This window comes from Ornithorhynchus anatinus, chromosome 1 (assembly GCF_004115215.2).
Source record: "Ornithorhynchus anatinus isolate Pmale09 chromosome 1, mOrnAna1.pri.v4, whole genome shotgun sequence".
In the NCBI taxonomy this organism is placed as follows: domain Eukaryota; kingdom Metazoa; phylum Chordata; class Mammalia; order Monotremata; family Ornithorhynchidae; genus Ornithorhynchus; species Ornithorhynchus anatinus.
The window spans coordinates 118085353-118110751 of record NC_041728.1 but is presented as its reverse complement, the minus strand read 5'-3'; the positions used below and the strand labels follow the sequence as shown (position 1 = coordinate 118110751).

Below are 25399 nucleotides of genomic sequence, written 5' to 3'. Positions count from 1 at the left end.
ATCTTAGAAAACCTCCAAGGGATATTCTAAGCTTCATTTTCTCTCACCAGCCTAAAATGCAGTCAGATGAGGCCAATTGATCAATAGTATTTATTTATTTTTGTATGGCATCTATTAAGCATTTACTATGTGCCAGGCCCTGTACTAAACACTGGGGTGGATACAAGCAAATTGGGTTGGACACAGTCCCTGTCCCATGTTGGGCTCACAGTCTCATTCCCCATTTACAGATGAGTTAACTGAGGCCCAGAGAAGTGAAGTGACTTGCCTAAGGTCACACAGCAGACAAGTAGCAGAGCTGGGATTAGAACCAGCTCCTTATGACTCCTAGGCCTGTAATCTATCCATTAGGCTACCTTCCTTCTTTTATTTAATAATAATAATAATTATTATTATAGTAGTTGTTGAGCACTTACTATGTGCCAGGCACTGTACTAAGCGCTGAGGTGGATACAAGCAAATTGGGTTGGACACAGTTCCTGTCCCATGTTGGGTTCACAGTCTCATTCCCCATTTACAGATTAGGTAACTGAGGCCCAAAGAAGTGAAGTGACTTGCCCAAGGTCAAAGAGCAGACAAGTGGCAGAGCCAGAATTAGAACTCATGACTGAGAAGCAGCGTGGCTCAGTGGAAAGAGCACGGGCTTTGGAGTCAGAGGTCATGAGTTTGAATCCCACCTCTGCCACTTGTCAGCTGTGTGACTGTGGGCGAGTCACTTAACTTCTCTGTGCCTCAGTTCCCTCATCTGTAAAATGGGGATGAAGACTGTGAGCCCCACGTGGGACAACCTGATTCCCCTGTGTCTACCCCAGCGCTTAGAACAGTGCTCTGCACATAGTAAGCGCTTAACAAATACCAACATTATTATGACCATCTGGCTCCCAGGCCTGCGTTCTATCCACTATGCTGTGCTGCTTCTCTATGAAGTCTTAGTCAGAGCAAGTCTCTTTGAAGAATGTCACTTTAAGAGGGATTTGAAGGAGGTCAGTGGTAGACTGTCAGATAAGAAAGGGCAGGGAGTTCCAGGCTAGAGGGAGGAGGATGTGGGCAAAGGGTAGGTAGTGGGATACATGAAATTGAGCTACAGAGAGTTAGTTGGTGTACGAGAAGTGAAGGGTGCAGACAGGGTCAAAATAGGAGATTAACCAAGTAGGATTACTTTCCTCTCCATCCAAATTCTCCATCCATGTTAATACAATTGAGGAAGGGTGGCTATGGGCAAATACAGAGGGATGGCCCCAAAACAGCGAGTGGGCAGTTCAAGGCAGGTATACTGACTACGCCAGAGGACATTAGGGAGGGCTTCAAGCCCCAAGCCCCCAGCACCTAACAGCGGTCATCAAAAGGCGAGCTGACCTGGAGTCTCCATAAACACTCAGGTCAATCAGGAAGCGACACAATGACACAGGCATGTCAACAAAGTCACACAGCTGACAAGTGGCAGAGCTGGGATTCGAACTCATGACCCCTGACTCCAAAGCCCGTGCTCTTTCCACTGAACCACGCTGCTTCTCCAACAGGTGAATTATGACAAAGTAAAAGAGGTTGTTCAGGGGAAGGATGAAAATCCTGCTGCGTACCGTGGTGGACTAACGGATGTTATTCGATAATACATGAATGTGGATGTGGATTCCCCTGAGGGCTCAGTGGTTATGAGTATGCATTTTATCACCCAGTCAGCAGAAGATATTCATAGGAAACTGCAGAAAATGCAGCTGTGCCCCCAAACCCCATGGCAGATCTCCTTGCCCAGGCCTTCAGGGTCCTTACCAACGGCGAGGAAGATTGGGAGCGGAGGAAAGACTCCAGAGTCTGGCTTCAAGCCCAGGCTCAGGCCAACATGATCACGGCAGCCTTAGGGATTTGCCCGGCAAACCCAGAAGGGGGATCGCAGACCGCATAGACCTGTTATAGATGCGGGAAACCCGGCCACTGGGCTTGTAATTGCCCCACCCGTGCTAAGTCCATGCGGGGAGGTCAAACCCCCCTGCCTGGCCCGTGCTGGAAGTGTGGAGGCAGCGACCATTGGTCTCGCAACTGTGCTTGTCCTGCCGCCCTCCCCGAGCGCACCCCTTCAGGCCTGGAGTTCCTGGTGTGCTCTAGCCCGGACCGAGATCGACAGGCCTCTGGGGCCGGCTGGCCCCAGAAGACCATCACGGAGGCCGAGCTCAGGGTGAAGATGGAGATCTCGGGTAAGACCATTCAATTTTTAATTGATCCAGGGGCTACTTACTCGGTATCACCTTCTTTTTGGGGTGTAACGGAACCATCGGAGATAACTGTCACGGGGATAGACGGGAGAAAGAGACCATGCAGGACTATGGCCCCGGTCCCCTGCTTATCAGAGGAAGGGGTCCTCTTTACCCATTCTTTCCTAATCATTCTGACGTGTCCTATGGGTTCTATTAGGTTCTATTTTTTCCCTGCTGGCCCTAATAGGGGAAGCCACAGGGGATGACAGAAAAGGGAGTAAATTCCCACTGGATAAAAGGATCAATCCCCAGGTCTGGAACACTGGGGTGCCAGGGCGGGCAGTCCACGTCGAGCCTGTGAGTGTCTCCCTTAAACCAGGAGCTGCTTACCCTTGCCAGGCTCAGTATCCCCTTCCATCTGCCTGCCGGGAGGGACTAAGACCTATTGTGGAAAGGTTTCTCCAGCATGGGCTGTTTCGGCCATGCCAATCACCCTGTAATACCCCGGTGCTCCCAGTGCAAAAGCCATACAGCACATATCGCTTTGTACAAGATCTTAGAGGAGTGAACGAAAGCGTAGTCCCTATTCACCCCGTGCTTCCAAACCCGCACAATTTGTTATCCTCTATCCCCAGCGACGGGACATGGTTCTCAGTCATTGACCTAAAAGACGCATTTTTTTGTATCCCCTTAGCCCGAGAATCACAATTTCTCTTTGCCTTTACCTGGGAGGGCCACCAATATACATGGACAGTACTCCCCCAGGGGTTCAGAGATAGCCTGCAATTATTCGGGCTGAGCCTAACAAAGGACTTAAGGACTCTTGATAATAATAATGTTGGTATTTGTTAAGTGCTTATTACATGCAGAGCACTGTTCTAAGTGCTGGGGTAGATACAGGGTAATCCGGTTGTCCCACGTGAGGCTCACAGTTAATCCCCATTTTACAGATGAGGTAACTGAGGCACAGAGAAGTGAAGTGACTTGCCCACCGTCACACAGCTGACAAGTGGCAGAGCCGGAATTCGAACCCATGACCTCTGACTCCCAAACCCGGGCTCTTTCCACTGAGCCACGCTGCTTCTCTTGATTTTAGCCCTAGTACTCTAATTCAGTATGTTGATGACCTCCTTATCTGTAGCCCTGGGGAAGAGATGGCTAGGCACGCCTCTGTGCAGACTTTAAACCACCTGTGCCAAGCGGGATACCAGGTCTCTAGAAAGAGGGTCCAATGGTGCCAAGAGCGAGTGCTATTCCTAGGCAATTTTATTACCCCTGGATGTAGGTCCTTGGGCCCTGAACGAATACGACCAATAGCTGACCTCGCTGCCCCTAAAACGTCCCGGCAGCTCCGCACCTTTCTAGGAATGGCAGGCTACTGTAGGCTATGGATCCCTAATTTTGGCCTAATTGCTAAACCCTTGTATGAGGCCTTGGGCCAAGATCACTTGGAATGGGGCCCAGATCAGGAAACGGCCTTCAAGACGTTGAAACGACATCTCTGTATGGCTCCTGCATTAGCACTCCCAAACCTAGAGAAGCCATTCAGTTTATATGTGGATGCAAGACAAGGCCACTGCATTGCGGTTTTAGGCTAACACCTGGGACCAGACTTCAGACCAGTTGCTTACTTCTCTAAGCGGCTGGATGTCACTGCCGCTGGCTGGCCAGCCTGCCTGCAAGAGGTAGTGGCCACGGCCATGGCAGTTCAAGAGAGTGGAAAGATTACTCTGGGTCAACCAATTACAGCCTATACCCCTCCCTACCAGGTTAATGACATTTTACAGGCACGGGGGCCTAAATGGCTCTCCACTACCTGCCTTTTCAGATATTTCTCAACACCGACAATTAGCCATCAGGACCTCTCAACCTGCTGCACCTAGCACGGGAACTTCTTGGTCCTGGTTGTACCTGGCTAGATTTCTCCTCTTGGCCAGGATGGACAAGTTGCTGGTTGCTGCATTCTGAAGGTGGCCCAGAGATGCTGTATCCGAGCAACTGAAAAGATCCTTCTGGCCCATCACCAAGGCTACCAGCCCCTTCACCCCCTTGACCAAGCCCGACACAACTTCTACGCCAATGTTGTGCGCCCACACCAGCCCTGATTAGCTTCTCTTTTAGGCACCTCCCCAGGTCTATGCCCATTCCAGCATGAAGAAGTTATGGAAGATGAGACCTTTGCCCCATTCCCTTGGCACTGGAAGGGTGTGGCAAAAAGAAAAAGGGGGGAAATGAGGAAGGGTGGCTATGGGTGAATACAGAGTGATAGCCCAAAAACAGCGAGTGGGCAGTTCAAGGCAGGCATACTGACAACACCAGAGGACATTAGGGGGCACTTCAAGCCCCAAGCCCCCAGCACCAAACTGTGAATAACGGTTCATCAGCAAAAGGCGAGCTGACCTGGAGTCTCCATAAACACTCAGGTCAATCAGGAAGCGACAAGGGCATGCCAACAAAGTATAAAAGGAGAAGAACAAAGGACTTGGCACTTCCCTTCCTTTGTGGAATCACCCGCCACTTTTAAATTCCTGGCGTTATAATTGGGACAGGGGGCTGGGAGTGAAATAAACTTGTTTTGGCCTTGTTTATCCCCTCGGAGTAATTCTTTACTCACTGAGGTTCTGAACCGTAGTAGTCGGTAGCAAATCGCCAACACAATCACTCATTCTAACCCACCTGAACTACTGATTCAACCTCCTTGCTGACCTCCCAGCCTCCTGTCTCCTCCCCACTCTAGGCCACACTTCACTCTGTTGCTGAATCATTTTTCCAACCAAAAAAAACCGTTCAGGACATGTCACCCCACTACTCAAAAACTCCAGTGATTTGACCATCCACCTCCTCATTAAAGGAAAACCCCTCACCATGGGCTTTAAAGCATTCCATTACCTTGATCCCTCTTATCTCAATCTATGATTTAACTCCAGAGGGAAAATGCCAGGGTCCCACCAAACATACCTTGGTGGAAAGGGTTGTCGATGGAAAGTTGATGGCTTCAGCAATGGGCATACCTTGTAATGGAACAGTAAACACTCTCTTCGCTGCCAATATTATAGGAAACAGGTGTCTCAGATGTGAACACACACTCATCAATATAAGAAAGACCTGTGAATGTTCGAGACCTAATGATTTGACAGGAGGAGTGTGTTTCAGTGGCCCAGGGAATTTTCCTTCTCAAGGAAGTCCTGTTGTGCAATATGGGCAACTTGGTTCATCTTTTCCCTCAGCTTGTTTTTCGGAACACTTAGTCATCAGCAGCTGTTTGTTTGCCCAGCCCACACACTCCGCTCCTCTGCAGCTAACCTCCTCACTGTGCCTAGTTCTCACCTGTCCCACTGTCGACCCCTGGGCCACGTCCTCCTCTGACCTGGAATGCCCTCCCTTCTCACATCAGACAAACTAGCTCTCTTCCTCTCTTCAAAGCCCTACTGAGAGCTCAACTCCTCCAGGAAGCCTTCCCAGACTGAACCCTCTGCCCCTCCTCCCTCCCTCTGCTCTACCCCCTTCCCCTCTCCACAGCACTTGTGTCTATTTGTATATATTATTTATTATTCTATTTTATTAATGATGTATATATATATGATTCTATTTATTTTGATGGTATTAATGCCTGTCTACTTGTCTTGTTTTGCTGTCTCCCTCTTTTAGACTGCGAACCCATTATTGGCCTGGGATTGTCTCTGTTGTCGAATTGTACATTACTTAGTATAGCGCTCTGCACACAGTAAGTGATCAGTAAGTACAATTGAATGAATGAATCTCAGTTTGCTATTTTCCCACTACAGCCCAGCCTGCAAACTTCGCTCCTCTAATGTTAATGTTCTCACTCTGCTTGATCTCATCTATCTCACCTCCAACCGCTCACCCACATCCTGCCTCTGGCCTGGAACACCCTCCTTCCTCAAATCTTATAGATAATCACTCTCCCTCCCTTCAAAGCCTTATTGAAGGCACATCTCCTCCAGAAGGTCTTCCCTGACTAAGCCCCCCTTTCCTCTTCTCCCACTCCCTTCTGCTTCGCCCTTTGTTCTTCCCCTCCCAGCCCCACAGCACTTATGTACAGATCTGTAATTTATTTATTCATATTAATGTCTGTCTCCCCTTCTCTAGAATGTAAACTCATTGTGGGCAGGGAATGTGTCTGCTTATTGTTGGATCTCTGCACACACTAAATGCTCAATAAATGTTATTGAATGAAGGAATGAATACTAATAGCTTGGGAAAGTTCGATATAACAGAGTTGGCAGACACATTCCTTGCCCACAAGGTGCTTAGAGAGATCTATATTGTCCATTTTAATCTTTTCTCCCCAGAGTTTGACCTTTAGAATTCTGGTCTTCAAACTTCCTGGCAAAGAAGTCCCCTGGTGACACTGGTAATTTTATGAAGTGGAGAGGGCTGTCTCAGAACCCTTCCGGAAGCCTTTAAAGTTTGACATTTTCAAGTAAAAAGAAATCTTTCAAAGTTTCAGGAACAGTGGCAGCCAGTCCCTCCCTTAATGATTAAAACTGTATTTGTCCACTGGGTGGAAATGACAACACTCCACTCAATGGAAACAATCATATCAAGCCCAAACAATGGCACACCCTAAAGGAAACATCTTTAGCATGCATGGTGGTGGGGGATTTCAGTAAATCTTTCTCCCAGTCTTTCCCACAGGGAGAAGGGGGGGTGGGAGGAGCTGAGCTGAGGGGCCATTTCTTCCTAGGGAATCAGTGTGTTTAGGGTAGTTGACACGATTAAAATATTTCAATTCCTACCCTGAGTTTAATCCCTGTTGATACCACAGTGTTTCTTTCCCCTCCTAGTTTTTTTTCCCTCTCCTAGCATTGCTAAACTTCCTTAGCATTGCTACACTTCCATAGCATTGCTACTTGTCTGCTCTGTGACCTTGGGCAAGTCATTTAACTTCCCTAAGCTTCTCTTCCTTCATTTGCAAAATGGAGATTCAATAACTTTTGTCCTTTCTACTTAGACTGTGAGCCCTTTGTGGGGCCTGGTTATCCTGTAATTTTCACCGCACTTAGTACAGTGTTTGACACATAGTAAGCACTTTAATACCACAGTTATTAAACTGGCTCAAAGGACATTTATGAAAAACATGATGCATAGTGTTCATATTTCATCACTTCTAAATCATAGTAAGCATTGAGTTCAGGTAGCAACTGGGGCTGTTGCTGTTAGTCCCAAATGCTTTTCTATTTAAAGGAACTTTGAAAATGGCCCATGAGGATCCCACAGGTCTTTCAGATACAATTTTTCTCCCTTATTATCTCAGTTCAACCATCATCAATTAATAGTATTCACTGAGCAACTACAGCAGCAGCATGGCCTAGTGGATGGAGCATGGGCCTGGGAGTCAGAAAGACCTGGGTTCTAGTCCCGGATCTGCCACTTGTCTGCTGAGTGACCTGCGGCAAGTCACTTCACTTACTCCCTACGTAAGACAGGGAGTGTGTCCAACCCAATTTTCTTATATGCAACCCAGCACTTAGAATGATACTTGGCACATAGTAAGCACTTAACAGATACTATAATTATTATTATCATTATTATTATTATTGGGTAAAACACTATACTAAGCACTTGGAAGAGTGTAAGGAAACTAGAAGATGTAATCCCTGTCCTCAAGAAGCTTACATTCTAGTGTGGAAGACTGGCACAAAATAATTTACATTTAGAAGTAGTAACTCAGATGGCTAGATTTGAAAACCTGAAGTTGGACCTTTAATACCAGTGACGGTAACAATTGAGGAGTCTTGCCCAGCCATATCCTGGCTGCTGGCTTCCCTTCAGATCTGGCTCAGAGGAAGAAGCATATGTAGCTGAGAGGCCCAGTTGAAACAGGACCTAGGTCTTGGGAGCACATGCAAGTGGCAGGGGGAGGGGAAGACATGTCACAGACAAGCCTCCAAAACTGCTGGCAAAGACAGTAGGCAGGCTAATTGGACCTGAAAATTGGACCTGAAAGTTGAAAACGGCTAAACAAAAGCCTTCCAAAGACTGATTCACTTCTGGTCACCAATGAATGGGAAAGACCAGGCAGAGAGTGTGCTTGAGGGGTAGATATCAATTAGACTGTAAGCCCGTCATTGGGCAGGGATCGTCTCTATCTGTTGCCAAATTGTACATTCTAAGTGCTTAGTACAGTGCTCTGCACATAGTAAGTGGTCAATAAATACTATTGAATGAATGAATATCAGAGTCAAGTCTTTACCCCCAAAACCCTGAGAAGGTTAAGTGGGTGGCAGAAATGTCCTGGGAATTTATCTCCACTTTTATCATAATAGTAATCATAAAATTTGTACAATGCTTAACCAATATTACTATTTTTATTATTATTATTATATGCTTACTATGAAGCAAGCACTAATGATAATAATAATAATGGTATTTGCTAAGCACTGTACTAAGCACTAGGGTGGATACAAGCAAATTGGGTTGGACACAGTCCCTGTCCTGCATAGGGCTCACAGTCTTAATCCACATTTTACAGATGAGGTAACTGAGGCACAGAGAAGTTACGTGACTTGTCCAAGGCTACACAGAAGACAAGTGGCAGAGCTGAGATTAGAATCCATGACCTTCTAACTACTAGACCCGTGCTCTATCTACTGCGGCATGCTGCTCCCCAATACTTTAGAATACTAAGGGCTGGGATAGGCACAAGATAGGCCAGAGTCTCTATCCCACACGGGGTTCACAGGTTAAATGGGAGGGAACATAATCCCCATTTTACAGTTGAGGAAACTGAGGCACAGGAAATTTGAACTTGCCCAAGATCATGCAGCATGTAGATGCAGAGCCAGGAATAGAACTCATGTTGTTTGTCTCTCAGGACTGGGCTCTTTTCCCAGATTCCGGAATGATCCAGACCCCTGGAACTGGCCTAGAGCAGCAGACCCCAATCCCAGTTGACCCCCACAGTTGACCTGGATTGTCCGGAGTATGTCTGCCCAAGGTCAGGCCCGGCCTCTTCTGCTCTCATTCCCAAGGTCATGCCCAGAGATAAAATTGTCTTGGGGGTGTGGAGAATGTGACCATCATGCACTCCAAGTTCACCAGCACAGATCATCCCAGATCTCTGATTCGTTAAGACCATTTTTGGTTGTTCAGGTTTGCCTGGATTGTGTCTCTTCAGGTGGTTTCAGGTGAATTTAGGCTTGGTATATGCTACAAAGACCCCATAAATTATCTACTTCCAGGTGTTTCATAAAATACCAAAATAGAAACTTGGATTTCACACCTTATTGCATTGTGAACTCCATTTTCCTGTATTATAATGAACCTGATTGGCTCACTGAGCCATTTTCTTTGTCACTGTGATTGCATTTTTAACCTAACCTTTTGGCCTAATGAATTATTATCCCTAATAGGCTGTATTCTGTCACTGTACACTGTACTACTGTGGGTGATGAAGACTGCAGGGGTAATAATACCAGACCAAATGTAGGGATAAAAAGAACTGCACTGAAAGCAGAAATGGGAAGGTTTTGGGGCCCTACTAAAATCACATCTCCTCCAGGAAGCCTTCCCTGACTAATCCCTCATCTCCTTACCCTATTTCCATCCCTACTAAGTTACCTACACATTTAAGTCCTCACTCTCTAAGCTCTTGGATACTCACCCCACTCCCTTCCTCTACAACATTTATGTGCATATTTTTATATTTGGCTGCTTCTCCTCCTGTAATTTATTTTAATAAAAAACAATTGTAGCATGGTGTAGTGGATAGAGCACAGGGCTAGGAGTCAAAAGGTCATGGGTACTAATCCCAGCTCTTCCATGTGTCTGCTGTGTGATCTTGGGCAAGTCACTTCACTTCTCTGTCTCTCAGTTACCTCATCTGTAAAATGGGGATTGAAACTGTGACCCCCCCATGGGACAGGAACTGTGTCCAATCTGATTTGCTTGTAACCACCCCAGCAGTTAGTACAGTGCCTGGCCTATAGTAAGTGCTTAACAAATACCATAATAACAATAATAATAATAATAATAATAATAGTATTTGTTAAGTGCTTACTATGTGCCAGATGCTGTACTAAACTCTGGGTATATAAAATGGAAATAGATCAGACACAATTCCTGCCCCACATGGGGTTCATAATCTAAAAGGGAGGCAGAACAGGTAATTCAATCCCCATTTTACAGATGAGGAAACCAAGGTACAGAGAAGTTCAGTGATTAACCCCAGGTCACAGAGAGGGCACATGAAAAAGCTGAAAAAAAAACCTAATCTTGTGCTCTTTCCACTAGCCGTGCTTTATTGTCTGTTTCCCCGACTATATAGTCAACTCCTCGAGGGCAGAGATGATGTCTACTTACCCTATTTACTTCCCCAAGTGTTTAATAAGGTATTCCTCACAGAAAAAGTGCCTAATAAAAATAGCATTGATTGAGCCAAGAATGGGATCAGGGCTGAGTGCATAGCCAAGGAGGAGATTAGGGATGATAGCAGCTTCAGGAATCTTGTGGGCCAGGACCTGTTCTGAGAGAGGAACTGAGAGAAATACGGGGCAGAAACCCAAGGCGGAGAAGTCATGGAACTAAAACAGGCTCTGGAAACACTGCAGTCGATCAGTGATATTTACTGAGCATTTACATAGTGTGCAGCACATTGTACTAAGCACCGTGCTAAGACTGTGCAGAAAGGCTTAGGGATGGGATAAGGGGAAGAGATCACCTGCTGATCCTTCAGCTACTGATGTCCTTCATGATAAATGCAGACGTTATTCTTCTATGGTATTTTTTAAGTGCTTTCTATGTGCCAAGCACTGTACTAAATGCTGGGGTAGATGTTATTTTCTTCAAGGGGCAGTAACAACATCTTAGCCCCATTCTTCTAAGGAAAGTTCCCATCAAGGAAAATCAATAAGTAAAAAATTAACAAAGCCCTGGTTTTGATGTGGTAGGGCTCATTCTGAATTCTTAGAATGAACAGAGTGAAGATCTTCAAGTAATTAACTGGTCAATCACTGGATCAGCAGTGATTCATTCATCACCCTTACAAATCTGGCTTGATCGTTCACCTGATTTAAGGTTTCAGCTCCTTTCTTCATCTTTGGAGGAAATGCGATACAACCTCAAGGCTCTCAGTAAATCAATCGGTTGTATTTATTGAGCGCTTATTGTGCAGAGCACTGAACTAAGTGCTTGAGACAGTCCAATATAATAGAGTAGGTAAACAGGTTCTCTGCCCACAGTGAGAGCAGCACTGAAAGCAGAATTGGGAAAGCTTTGGCGTCTTCCTAAAATCACATCTCCACCAGGAAGGCTTCCCCGCCCACAGTGAGCTCCTGGAGAACATTTAATTTATAGATGACTCATCAGGTGGAGGATGTGGGCCTTATTATAATAATAATGGCATTTAAGTGCTTACTATGTGCAAAGCACCTTATGATCTATGAGGTTCAAGTTACTTACTAGGTACCGACCGTTTTGCAATGTCTAAGAGTTATGGCATACCCAAACTCTGCTTTATTAGATCAAGTTCTACAAATAGCTTATGGGAAGAATGAGGAAGGACAATTGGTGACAAATATTAGTAGTCTAGGATTTGTTAAACATTTACTATGCACCAAGCACTCTACTAAGAACTGACATAGATACAAAAAAATCAGCTCAGAAAGAGTTCCTGTCTCACAAGGGGTTCACAGTTAACTCCAGAAGATTAGGTGTGCGTCTTCTCACTAATTCGTTTATGGAAAAAACACCCTGTTCTATAAATTTATCTATAATTTATTTTAATGTCTGTCTCCCTTGCTACACTGCAAATTCCTTATGTGTAGAGATCATGTCTACCAGCTTTATTTTATTGTACTCTTCCAAACACTTAGTACAGTGCTCTGCACTCAGGAAGCATGCAATAAATATCACTGATTGATTTATTTTAGCAAATTGTGCATCAGGTTTCTTCTTATGCATTTCCATCCACTGAAATGTATTTGAGCTTTACCTATTACTGAATTACCCAGGTGCTAACCACTAAGCACTGTGCAGCAGGCTTGGAATCCGTTAATGGGTTAGTGAAGTTTTCCTTGCCAAGACTGGAATCCTCGCTGCTGTCATTAAATACTATTCATGAATTAGTCTGGTTATTTGATATTCAATTGGCCACTCTAGAAAGGAAATTAAACATTCACAAGAGTCCCTACCCTTTGGAAGCTCCCACTTGCAACTACAAAATCTTAGGGGCCTAGAAATATGCCTGCCTCACCATTAGAACATTTTATTTTTTCAATCGATGAATGGCATTTATTGATCACTTAGTTTGTGCAGAGTGCCGTATTAAGCCGTCGGAAGGATACAATACAGCCGGTAGACACGATCCCTGACCTCAAAGGACTTATAGTCTAGCTTGGGAGTCAGATCTTAAAATAATATTAAGTAGAGGTGATTGATATCTCTGGGGTTAGAAATTGAACTGCCTTTGGGTCTAGGCTCCAGGTCTTTATTTAAATGCACCAACAAATAGCCTGTAATGTTCTGAGGATTAAAGTAGGATAAAAGGACATGATGACCCCTAGGCCAGTAGTTGAAATATGGCTTCTCCTGGGCATGATCGAAAGTCATTACCATCTGGCAGCAGCAGTTGGGTGACGCGGATGTGCATTCCATCAGAAAGTTCAGCCTTGCTTCCAGCTGTTCCTTTCACCAGAATCACTGTCACTGTTTCACAGCAGCCTCAGCAAAGTGCTGGGCAGACAGGGAGCTGTATATAATAATAATAATGATAATCATAATAATAATGGTATGTGTTAAGCACTTACCATGTGCCAGGCACTGTTTTAAGCACTGGGGTGGATACAAGCAAATTGGGTTGGACACAGTTCCTGTTCCTCGTGGGGCTCACAGTCTCAATCACCATTTTACAGATGAGGTAAGTGAAGCACAGAGAAGTAAAGTGACTTGCCCAAGGTCACACAGCAGACAAGTGGCAGAGCTGGGATTAGAACCCATGACCTTCTGACTCCCAGGCCCGTGTTCTATTCACTATGTCATACTGCTTCTCCTGGCTTTCCTCCCTGAAGGCTGGCTCTGAGGTAGCAGAGGGGTAGAGGGGCGGTGCTCTCTGCTGTACCGTCCCAATTTCCGTGGATCAAGCGTGATTGATCCAGATCCCCTTAAAATGAATGAATTTGAGGGGGAAACTCTTCAGATGAAAATCAATCTCCTTTGCCCCTCCTCCCACACACCCCTCTTCAATGCTGGGAAACATCCTGACGGAAGTGGTTCTATCATCTTCCAGACACGGATCACAGACAATTCTCTAAAATAAATACATGACTTATAAAGGGATAAGAAAGTTCTGGTTCCCCAATGAGGCAGAGCTTGTGGGGCAAAGGAGACTTTTGGAGGAGTGGTAATGGGGCGGGCCAGGAAAGATTGGGTTCCGCTGGGGGTAGACGCTCACCAGTGAAAGCCCTGGTGATATGGTGAACTTAATACATGCTGACGAGAGGAGTTTGGCTGGAATTGAAAGTGAGGGGGTTCTACTGCCTCCCAAGGCATTATCCCACTCTCTAACACCAGCTCAGCTGAGCAGACCCAACGGTGAACTGGAGTGGACACCAGCGACCCAGGGAGAGACTCCTGGAGGGACAGGGAAGTTCCAGCATTGCTCAGTTTCATACCCTAGTGTGACTCAACAGAAAAACTTCAGGAAGGATTCATAACCATTACTTAATACCGCTCAGTTTTCTCCCTCCTCCACAAAGATAGATGCCTGTGTGTAGACATAATAATAGTAGTAGAAGTAATAACAGCAGCGATAATAATAATGTGTGTGGTGTTAAGCACGTACTGTGTATCAACCATTTACTAAACACCTGGGTAGGCACAAGATAAGCAGGTCAGGCACAGTTCTTTTCACACATGGGGTTCAAAAATCTAAGAAGGGAGGGATAGTAGTAGTAGAAAAGGTTTTTGTTGGATTTATTTTTTTTTTAATAGTGCTTGTTAAGCACTTAATATGCGCCAGACATTGTACTAAGTGCTAAGGTAGATACAGCTAATTGGATTGGCCATAGTCATCATTTAAGCTGAAAGAGAAGTAGATGCGGTGGCCATGGTGGTGGTATTTATTGAGTACTCATTGGTGCAAGGCCTGTGGGCTATATGGGAAGTGCCTTCCTCCCCTCATCTACATTAAGAAGTCCAGTCTACAGGGCTCTTTCACTTCTTATTGCTCACCATGGTCAATAGCTGTGTTTTCAGAGACGATGTGGGTAGTGGGGACAAGTAAAGAAATGTGGACACATTAATGTTGCTGCCATTTTAGTCATCTTGACCTTCCTTGACTAAGACCTCCTTTCCTCTTCTCCCACTCCTTTCTGTGACAAATTGACTTGCTCCCTTTATTCAAGCCCTGTCCCAGCCCCACAACACTTATGCCCATATCTGTAATTTTATTTATTTATATTAATGCCTATCTCCCCCTCTAGACTGTAGGCTTGTTATGGGCAGGGAATATGTCTGTTATATTGTTGTATTGTACTCTCCAAGTGCTCAGTACAGTGCTCTGCACATAGTAAACACTCAATAATATGATTGACTGACTGACTGGCTCCAGTATCCGAGATGAACCCGAGACTCAGAGTGGTTGCAGGAATGCCTGAGGTCACATAGTCAGTAGCTCCTAAACCAGAGTGAAACAATTTAGGTTTTCAAGTACAGACTGCTACATTGCTATTTTCAGAATGATGCTACAGAAGACATTGAATCAATAAATAACATTTCAATACAGTTGGAGGCTCTCTAATATATTCTTCCTCTGTGCAACATCTATTTTGCACTTTTAATAATTTCTAAGGGAAGTGTTAGCCATTTTGATTTCCTTTATGATCTCTAGCTATGGATTACTAGTTACAACATTAAAGAACTGTTGAATAGTATGCACTTTAATTGTACTTATTCTGTGGCTAAATGTACTAATTGCCCCTGCCACATCTTATCTTCATCAGATAAAGATTATATTATTCAGTCATTAAATTTGAATAATGACTGTTTGCTTTCAAATAGCATAGGTCCACGTCTCCTCCACCATGCCTTCCCAGACTAAGTTCTTCATTTCCTTTATCCACCTTTCCCTCTGCATCAACTAAACACTTGCCTCTTTGCCCCTTAAGCATTTTAATAATAATGTTGGTATTTGTTAAGCGCTTACTATGTGCAGAGCACTGTTCTAAGAGCTGGGGTAGATGCAGGGTAATTAGGTTGTCCCACATGAGGCTCACAATTAATCCCCATTTTACAGATGAGGTAACTGAGGCACAGAGAAGTTAAGTGATTTGCCCACTGTCACACAGCTGACACAGCTGAGCCGGGATTCGAACGCATGACCTCTGACTCCCAAGCCCGGGCTCTTTCCACTGAGCCACGCTGCTTCTCTCTTGATGCTCACCCCTCAGTTGCACAGTACTTGTTATTATTATTATTATTGTATATGTGGAGTGCTTATGATGTATTAAGTACAGTTCTAAGTGCTGGAGCAGATACAAGTCACAGTCTAAATAAGAGGGAGAACAGGTATTTAATTACCATTTTATAGTTGAGGAAACTGAAGCAGAAATGTTAAATGACTTGCACAAATTTACACAGCAGGCAAGTGACAGTGGGATTAGAACCAAGGCCCTTATTCCTAAACCAGTACTCTTTCCACTAGGCCACACTGCTTATGTGAAAGAGCAGGTTCTCAGACTCCTAGACCCATGTTTTTTCCACCAGCCATGAGGCTACACTGTTGCTTAACCAAAAGAATATCTGTCCCATCCAGACTTGCCATGCTTGAACATCTTAAGGCCCTTAGTCTTCTTCAAATGCCATCAAGTTGTTTCCAACCCATAGCAACTCCATGGACACACCTTCTTCAGAACGTCCCAGCTTCTGTCATAAAGCCATTCTGGTCTGTGTGTCCAAAGAGCTTTCTTGGTAAAGATATGGAAATGGTTTATTCATTCATTCATTCAATAGTATTTATTGAGCAGACCACTGGACTAAGCACTTGGAATGTACAATTCGGCAACAGATAGAGACAATCCCTGCCCAGTAATGGGCTCACAGTCTAAACGGGGGAGACAGACAGCAAAGCAAAACAGAACAAAACAGACATTTAGGTGGAGACACACTGGAGGCAAGAGGAGATACAAGCCTGGAGGGAGGGGGAGAGAACAGGAGAGGAGATATATATTTTGGTGTCATCTATGTAGAGATGATAGTTGAAGCCATGGGAGCAAATGAGTTCACCAAGGGAGTGAGTATAGATGGAGAACAGAAGAGGACCAAGAACTGACTCTTGAGATATCCCTACAGTTAGTGGATGGGAGGGGAAGGAGGAGCCCGTGAAGGAGATGGATAAGGAACGGCCAGAAAGATAAGAGGAGAGGGCGGAGTCCGTGAAACCAAGGTGAGATAAAGTGTGGAGGAGAAAGGGATGGTCAACAGTGTCAAAGGCAGCTGAGAGGTCGAGGATGATTAGGATAGAGTCATTGGATTTGGAAAGAAAGGGTGATCTTTGAGAGGGCAGTTTTGGTGGAGTGGATGGGATGGAAGCCAGATTGGACGGGAGCCAGGAGAGAGTTGGAGTTGAGGAATTCAAGGTAGCGAGTGCAGACAACTCATTCTAGGAGTTTGGAAAGGAAGGGTAGGAGGGAGATAGGATGATAACCGGAAGGGGAAGTGGGGTCAAAAGAGGGTTTGTTTTAGGATGGGAGAGACATGGTCATGCTTGAAGGCAGAGGGGAAGAAGCCATTGGAGAGTGAGTGGTTAAAGATAGAAGTTATGGAGGAAAAGAGGGAAGGGGCAATAGTTTTTATAAGGTGAGCGGGGATGGGGTCCCAAGTACAGGTGGAGGGGGTGGCACTTGCAAGGAGGGAGGAGATCTCCTCTGAGGATACTGGGGGAAGGATGGGAAAGAAGGGGAGAGGGTTGGGAGTAGGGGGATGGAGAAGGGGGAGGGGTGACTTTGGGGAGCTCAGACCTGATTGTGTTAATTTTCTTAATGAAGTAGGTGGCCAGATCGTTAGGGGTGACAGATGGGGGAGAGGGAGGTACAGAGGGCCTTAAGAGAGAGTTAAAAGTCTGGAACAATTGGTGGGGGTGATGGGCATGGGTGTCAATGAGGGAAGAAAAATAGTTTTACCTGGCAGAGGAGAGGGCAGAGTTAGGGCAGAAAAGGATAAATTTGAAATGAATAAGGTTGACTTGGTGCTTAGACCTTCGCCAGCAGCTCTCAGCACCTCGAGTGTAAGAGTGAAGGAGGCAGACAGAGGCAGAGATCCAGGGTTGCGGGTTAGTGGAGGGAGGGCGGCGGAGGGAAAGGGGGGCGAGTGAGTTGAGTTGAGTAGAGAGGGTGGAGTTGAGAGCAGTAATCTGACCATTGAGAGTGCAAAGAAAGGATAGGGAGGCAAGGTGGTATGTGATGCTTTGGGAGGCAATGTTTACCATTGCCTTCTTCTGCAAAGTAAAAACTTGAGTCTCTGACATTGTCTTTGATCACTGTTTTGATTACATGATCATCTACCTTTGACTTTTTTCAGTAATAATTATAATAATGATAATTATGGTATTTGTTAAGTGCTTACTATGGGCCAGGCACTGTACTAAGCATTGGGACAGATACAGAGAGAGTTGAGATGACAGAGAAGCAGCATAGCGTGGTGGACAGAGCACAGGCCGCAGAGTCAGAAAGTCATGAGTTCTAATCCTAACTCTGCACTTACCTAATGTATGACCTTGGGCAAGTCACTTCACTTCTATGTACCTCAGTTATCTCATCTGGAAAATGAAGATTGAGACTGTGAGCCTATTTGGGACAGGGACTGTGTCCAACCTGATTAGCTTGTATCTATTCCAGTGCTTAGAACACTGCTTGGAACATAGTAAGTGCTTAACTAGCATTATTATTATTATTATTGTTATTATTACAAGCAAATTGGGTTGGACACAGTCCCTGTCTCACATGAGGTTCACAGTCTCAATCCTCATTTTACAGATGAGGGAACTGAGGGACAGAGAAGTGAAGTCACTTGCTCAAGATCACACAGCAGACAAGTGCAGAGTCGGGATTAGAACTCATGACCTTCTGACTCCCAGGCCCATGTTCTATCCACTATGCCATGCTGCTGCTGCCCGACACAGGTGTATTGGCTTTATCTGACTCTTTGGCTTAGACCTTTCCATTATGGGTAGCCCTACATGGCCTAGCTCTAAGGTTCATCGGCATATGCAAACTCTCCTGCTACTATAAGGCATTAATTCATAGGAGAGAAGGGCCTTAGTATAGGCAGTAAAAGGTTCTCACCCATTACAAACCTATTTAAAAGAGTGCTATTCATCCTATAAAAGTTGAAGAAACCCATTTAAAAGAGTGCTCTTCATCCTATAAAAGCTGAAGAGATCTTCCTCGTCTCAGCCGCACATTTCCAATTAGTGAATTTTAGGTCTCAAATTTTAACTTTCTTCAAAATTTTTATTATTTAGTGTGAGATATTCTCTAGAATCTCCAGGCCAGATGCTCACTTGGTATATATGGGCAAAGTCAACTATAATTTTGCTCTACTCAAGACAAGCATAACTGAGCCCAACTGAAAGAAATATTTCCAACCAAGACTTAGATTGTGAGACCAATGTGAGACAGAGACCATATCTGACCTGACTTCCTTGTATCCACCCTAGTGTTTACCACAGTGCTTGGTAAAGAATAAGTGCTTAACAAATTCTATTATTATTATTATTATTGGCAGCAGTAGTAGTATTAGCAATACTCTAAACTGTAACCTCATTGTGGCAGGGAACATGTTTACTAACTCTGTTGGATTGTACTCTCCCAAGTGCTTAGTACAGTGCTCTGCACACTGTCAGCACTCAGTTAATACCATCAATTGATTGATTGAATCAAATCCCTTTGGCCTATGACTAAATGGCTCATAACCACCTTTTGTCTTAGGATAATAATAATAATAATAATTATGGTATCTGTTAAGCACTTACTATGTGCCAAGCACTGTTCTAAGTGCTGGGGTAGATACAAGGTAATCAGGTTGTCCCATGTGGGGCTCACAGTCTTAATCCCCATTTTACAGATGAGGTAACTGAGACAGAGAGAAGTTAAGTGACTTGCCCAAGATCACACAGCAGACAAGTGGCAGAGGTAGGATTAGAACCCACATCCTCTGACTCCCAAGCCCGTGCTCTTTCCACTAAGCCACGTTGTTTCTCGATTTACTGCTTCTTTTATACCTGGATGCCTCTTCCCTCAGTGTAACCTTCAGTGATTCTTTCTATCCCTTTTCATTTCCAGTCCATAATAATTCCTCCTCAGTATTCCTTCCCTACCTGAATAGGGAAGCCAGCTAATATTTCTTCTCCTTCCCGTCTTGTCAAGTATTACCTCCCACCCCCCACCCCCACTATGACTGTGCTTCAGCTCTGAACTTTCCCATGTAAGCTATGCCAGACCCTAAGGAGTGCCTAGACCTTTCATTAGAAAACTGCCATGTATAGCAAATTTATACAAAAATACCCTTGCCACATAAAAAGGCAAAATGTATAAGTTATAAAGTGAGCCCTAGGTTATCCAAAGGTGGATAAAAGAGGGTAAAAACAAATAAAACTACTACATCAAAATTCTTGACAAGTTTAAATTCAAGCCTCAATTACCGAGCAATTCTCATGCGAACTGAAGCAGTATATGGCCGAGAGACAGGCTGTTACAGCTGAGAGCTTATGATACCTGACTATAACATTTAATTAATTTTAAAATTCAGCATTATGAGGTGGAACTTGTGGCTGGGAAAGAATGAAGAGAAGGGCAGTCTCATTTTATTCATCCCTTCACCTTATCTCTTTTATGCTCTCCAAATGAAAGAGATACAGGGAGGTCAAAGGGAAGCATAAATGGTCTGACACTGATTTTACTGCAGCTGGGAAACCTTTGATAATAATGAAATGTTCCAAACTAACTCCGCAATGAATTTCCAGTACCCAATCGGCTGAACTATCTAGAAGTTTCAGAACCTTACCAAAGAAATACTACAGAAAAAGAAAATGATTTAGCACCTCAAGAATCATTTTCTCAACAAGATCAGAGGCCACAACTGCTTCTTTTTCTATTTTCAGTTAATGGATTTTGAATTCAAAAGAAATGTAAGAAAATGAAATATAAAGGTATTTTTAAAGACTTTAGGAACACCTTTACATTTCCTTTTCTTGCATATACTTATAAACACAAGTTCCTCAAAATATATTCCTAAAGATTCAGATTTTAATATCAATTAAAAAGACCAAAATGAGGTGACTACTGTTTTTGAAGATGACATTTAAAATAGTAGAGTAACATTTTATTTATTTGTTCCAAGGGTGGGGGAATGTCCAGTCTGAATTAAAGGAGTTTGAATTGAACTGAATTGTAGGATTATTTTAAATGCATTTATTACAGTACTGGGATTCATTCATTCATTCATTCAAAAGTATTTATTGAGCACTTACTATGTGCAGAGCACTGTACTAAGCGCTTGGAATGTACAAATCGGCAACAGATAGAGGCAACCCCTGCCCATTGACGGGCTTTCAGTCTAATCGGGGGAGACGGACGGACAAAAATAATACTAATAGTATTAACATGCGTGGAGCTAATGATAATGATAATAGTGTTAGCAGCTAATGATGATAATGATAATGATAATAATAACGATAATAGAACGGTTCCTCGGGGAGCCGTTGAGAAGAAGAAGGTCGGCTCTCCGGAGCCAACAAGAGAGATGAGTGTGGCCCATCCATTGGACGCCTCCTCTCCGCTGAACCCTGTCCTGAGGGCTGGGTTGGAGCGGGGCCTGCATCTCCATTTGGATTTAGAAGGGGGGGTGTGTGTGTGTGTGTGTGTGTGTGTGTGTGTGTGTGTGTGTGTGTGTGTGTGTGTGTGTGTGTGAGGTGGGAAAGGTTATCTTTTTTATATGTGTCCAAGTTTAGGCTTTCCTTCCTGATATCTGAACTGAGCCATACCTGATGTCTGTACTTTTCCCTTTAAATCTAGTGCTGAGATTTAGGATATTTTCCCTTTTCTGCTGGGGCTCCATCCTGTTACTTTGATATAATTCTGGCAGTTTGGAGTTCAACTGAGTTTTGATAACCAATAATGCTGATCAAACACTTTCTTCTTTTGATCAAAATATACCTTCCTTTGATACCACTACAGAGGGAAAGGGGAAGAAGTTGGGGGTTGAATTACCACACAGTCCATGTTATCAAGTCTAAATCCATGACATTTCACTATAAAATCATTTTTAATCCTTCTAACCTCTCAAATTTCATTCCTAGCAAACGTTGAGTTAAAAAGAAAGGCTTATTCATTCATTCAATCATATTTATTGAGCGCTTACTATGTGCAGAGCACTGTACTAAGAGCTTGGAATGTACAGTTCGGCAACAGAGACAATCCCTGCCCAACAATGGCTTCACAGTTTTAAAGGGGAGACAGACAGCAAAACAGTTTGGGGTTTGAACATCAATTGTTGTTTTTATTTTTGCAAGAATAAATTGAGGGGTTAATATTAAAAATGTCTAATGCTACAGGAAACAAAACCTATTGAAATCTGGAAGTGGATCTATGCATCACGTTCACCAATGATGGTTCTATCTGTATTGAAGCAGAGAGCAATAGATTAATTCATTGACTAACAATTGATAGCTTTCTTTTCAGTGCTGCACTACAAGTTTCTGGGAAATTTGGAAAACTATCAAAGAGTTTCTTTATGTACAATCAGTGTCTCCTGATGAAGCTGAGAATCGAGAATCAATACATTAAATGATAACTCTAAATCCCTCTAGGTTTGTTGTAAACTGGTAAATACTGATTACTAGTGATGGAGAGAAAAAAGCACTATTTATGGAAGCCAAGAAGAATGGCAAAAATAACCGATGCTGGAGGAGAAAATACTAGTATTTTTAAATCTAATGGGATTCCAGCTTTTGGATAGTAATGAAGTCAAGAGAAAAATGAGTTGCATATTGATCTTCATCTTATCTGGTCCAATCCTAAATTGGAATAAAGTGAGTGAAATAAACTCCCTTTGAATACAAAGTGCACATCTACTTGATTTACCTCGTCCAGGTAGCTAAATGACCATTGAATTGACTATCCATCTCAAATGGGTGGACACTTTCTTCCAGGCAGTTACTGTGCATTTACATTGAGCTAGCTGAAGTTATGAGGAAGTTACAGAGAAAGTAGAAATGAAATTTGAACTGATTTATTGGCTTGAAGCTGACACAGATTCTGATCCGGGTATTCAGAAAATATTTGGTTGTTTTCTTTTGTAGACTGCCATTTCAAGACACATCTCTCTTCCAAATTAGTGAAGCAAAGAGTGATTCCCACCCCCTCCAGACTCTGTTTGCTGACAGTTCTTTCCACTGTCATAACTCTCACAGAAGGACAGTGGAAAAATAAAAATGAAAAAATGACATTATCCATATTGGAACAGCATCTTCATTGGTGCTGCATGTGAAATGTGAGTCATGCTGAATTAGGACATGAGTGCTAAAGGACAGGGATTGTGTTTTACACATGTTCAGTACGTTGCTAGGGACCTCTTTTGACTATGAAGTATTAAAGAGCATGTATGTATCTGTGTGTGTACGTGTGTGTACTCGCACACTCACACATATGTGGACGTGATCCTTGAAGCAACCAGCACAGTAGGTATTGGATCACTCAGTCAACTGTATTTACTGAGCACTTACTGTGTGCAGATCACTGTACTAAGTCCCTGGGAGAGTACAATACAACAATATAACTGTCACGTTCCCTGCCTACAATGAATTTATAGACTAGAGTAAAAAATGGGTAAAAAATGAACAACAATATTTTGAGTTCTGACACCTCTGTCATTAAATGATCGTAAATTTTCGAAGGCTATCTGGCTACTTTGATTTTTGTCATATTTCCTTATATTGAGTTCATTTTTCTCTAAAAGTATTCTCTTTCATCTCATTTTTCCTTTCAGTCATTTATCCTGTGAAATGGTTCCTCTAAGAGGCCTTCCCTTCCTAACTCTTCATTTTCCCACTCTTATTCACCCTCCCTTATGAGTCACTGATATGTCTCTACCCCTAAAAACTTCAATATTTGCCCAATTTCCAGTCCCGCAGCACTTCTGATCTTATCTCAAACACTGCCATGTCCCCTATTTATTTTAATGTCTGTCTCCCTTCACTAAGCTTCTTTGAGGGCAGGGATTGTGGCTCTACCAACTCTATTCTCTACAAACTCTATTTTATTGTGCTTTCCAAAGTGCTTTGTACAGTCCTCTGCTCACAGGAAGTATTCAATATCTTTTTTTCATGGCATTTCTTAAGCACTTGCTATGTGCCAGGCACTGTACTAAGCACTAGGGTAGATTAGGTAGATTAGATTAGGTAGGCTAATAAGGTTGGACACGGTCCGCGTCCCACAAGGGGTGCCTATTCTTAATCCCCATTTCACAGATGAGGTAACTGAGGCACAGAGACTTGTTCAAGGTCACATAGCAGACAAGTGGAGGAGTCAGGACTAGAATCCAGGTCCTTCTGACTACCAGGCCTGTGCTCTTTCCAGTAGACCAAGCTACTTTTCCATAAATACCATTAATGAATTTATTGATAAATTTATACTCCTTTACACAGGGTTGGGTTAAGGGAGCTGAGGACCTTGAGCAGAGCTCGATAGGGGACCCTACAGAGACAAATTAAAGAATGGGAGGGGAGGGGAATCCAAGATTGGGGGGTTCCATCCCTTCTGGCACACTCCTGGTGCCTGTCCTGGGTCCAGGGGAAACCCATGCTTTGAGCCAATTAGGGTGACACAGCCTTTTTTAATGGTATATCTTAAGCACTTATTATGTGCCAGGCACTCCACTAAGCACTGGGGATACAAACCTAATAGGCTGGACACTGTACATGTCCCTTGTGGGGCTCACAGACTTAATCTCCATTTTGCAGATGAGGTTACTGAGGCACAGATAAGTAAAGTGACTTGCCCAAGGATAAGGATTAGACCTCAGGTCCTCTAACTCCTAGGCCTGTGCTCTTTCCTCTAAGCCATGCTGCTTCTCTAAGCTTTGGCTCAGAGTTAGGGAGAAAGAACAGAAGTAACTCAACTAAGTAAATTCCATCAGTGCCTAATTGTGTCCAACCTTATTATCTCGTATCTACCCCAGCGCTTAATACAGTGCCTGGCACATAGTAAGTGCTTAACGAATACCACAATTACTATTATTATTATTAGTAGTAGTAGTTGTTCATCCTAACACAACCAAGTTAAACCACACTGAACAGTCAACTGACTGCCCTTTAGGGGGACCAAGGGTCAGGGAAGGGGGTGTTGGAATGCCTACAGCATGGCTCAGTGGAAAAAGCCTGGGCTTGGGAGTCAGAGGTCATGGGTTCGAATCCCAGCTCTGCCACTTGTCAGCTATGTGACTGTGGGCAAGTCACTTAACTTCTCTGTGCCTCGGTTCCCTCATCTGTAAAATGGGGATTAACTGTAAGCCTCATATGTGACAACCTGATTACCCTGTATCTACCCCAGTGCTTAGAACAGTGCTCTGCACATAGTAAGCACCAGCACTATAGCCGTTTGGATGGAGAGGAAGGGGTGGATCTTGGCGATATTGTAAAGGTGTGACCAGCAGGCGTTGGTGATGGATTGGATGTGTGGGGTGAATGAGAGAGCCGAGTCAAGGATGACGGATCAGATGTGTGAGGTGAATGAGAGAGCCGAGTCAAGGATGACACCAAGGTTGCGGGCTTGAGAGACAGGAAGGATGGTTGTACCATCCACAGTGACAGGGAAGTCAGGGAGAGGACAGGGTTTAGGAGGGAAGATAAGGAGCTCAGTTTTGGACATGTTGAGTTTTAGGTGGCGGGCAGACATCCAGATGGAGACGTCCTGGAGGCAGGAGGAGGTACGAGCCTGAAGGGAGGGGGAGAGGACGGGGCAGAGAGGTAGATCTGTGTGTCATCTGCATAGAGATGATAGTTGAAGCCGTGGGAGCGAATGGGTTCACCAGGGGAGTGAGTATAGATGGAGAATAGAAGAGGGCCAAGAACAGTCCCTTGAGGAACCCCAACAGTTAGAGGATGGGAGGGGGAGGAGGAGGCCGCAAAGGAGACTGAGAATGAACGGCCAGAAAGATAAGAGAACCAGGGGAGGACGGAGTCCATGAAGCCA

At 44.0% G+C, this 25399-nt stretch overlaps 1 protein-coding gene across 4 annotated transcripts in view; it reads right to left on the bottom strand.

Moving 5' to 3' along the window:
* Positions 1-25399, bottom strand: part of RBP2 (retinol binding protein 2) — an 84943-nt gene that overhangs the window by 22310 nt on the left and 37234 nt on the right. Inside the window, exon 1 of one of the 4 annotated variants that reach the window (XM_007673234.3) lies at positions 5151-5256. The exons of 2 other annotated variants lie outside the window; for them this stretch is intronic. The gene's annotated coding sequence lies outside the window, so the exon portion shown is untranslated. Of the gene's footprint in view, positions 1-5150; positions 5257-25399 lie in introns of those variants that run through there. One more of the 4 variants, XM_029048440.2, reaches the window with a different exon arrangement.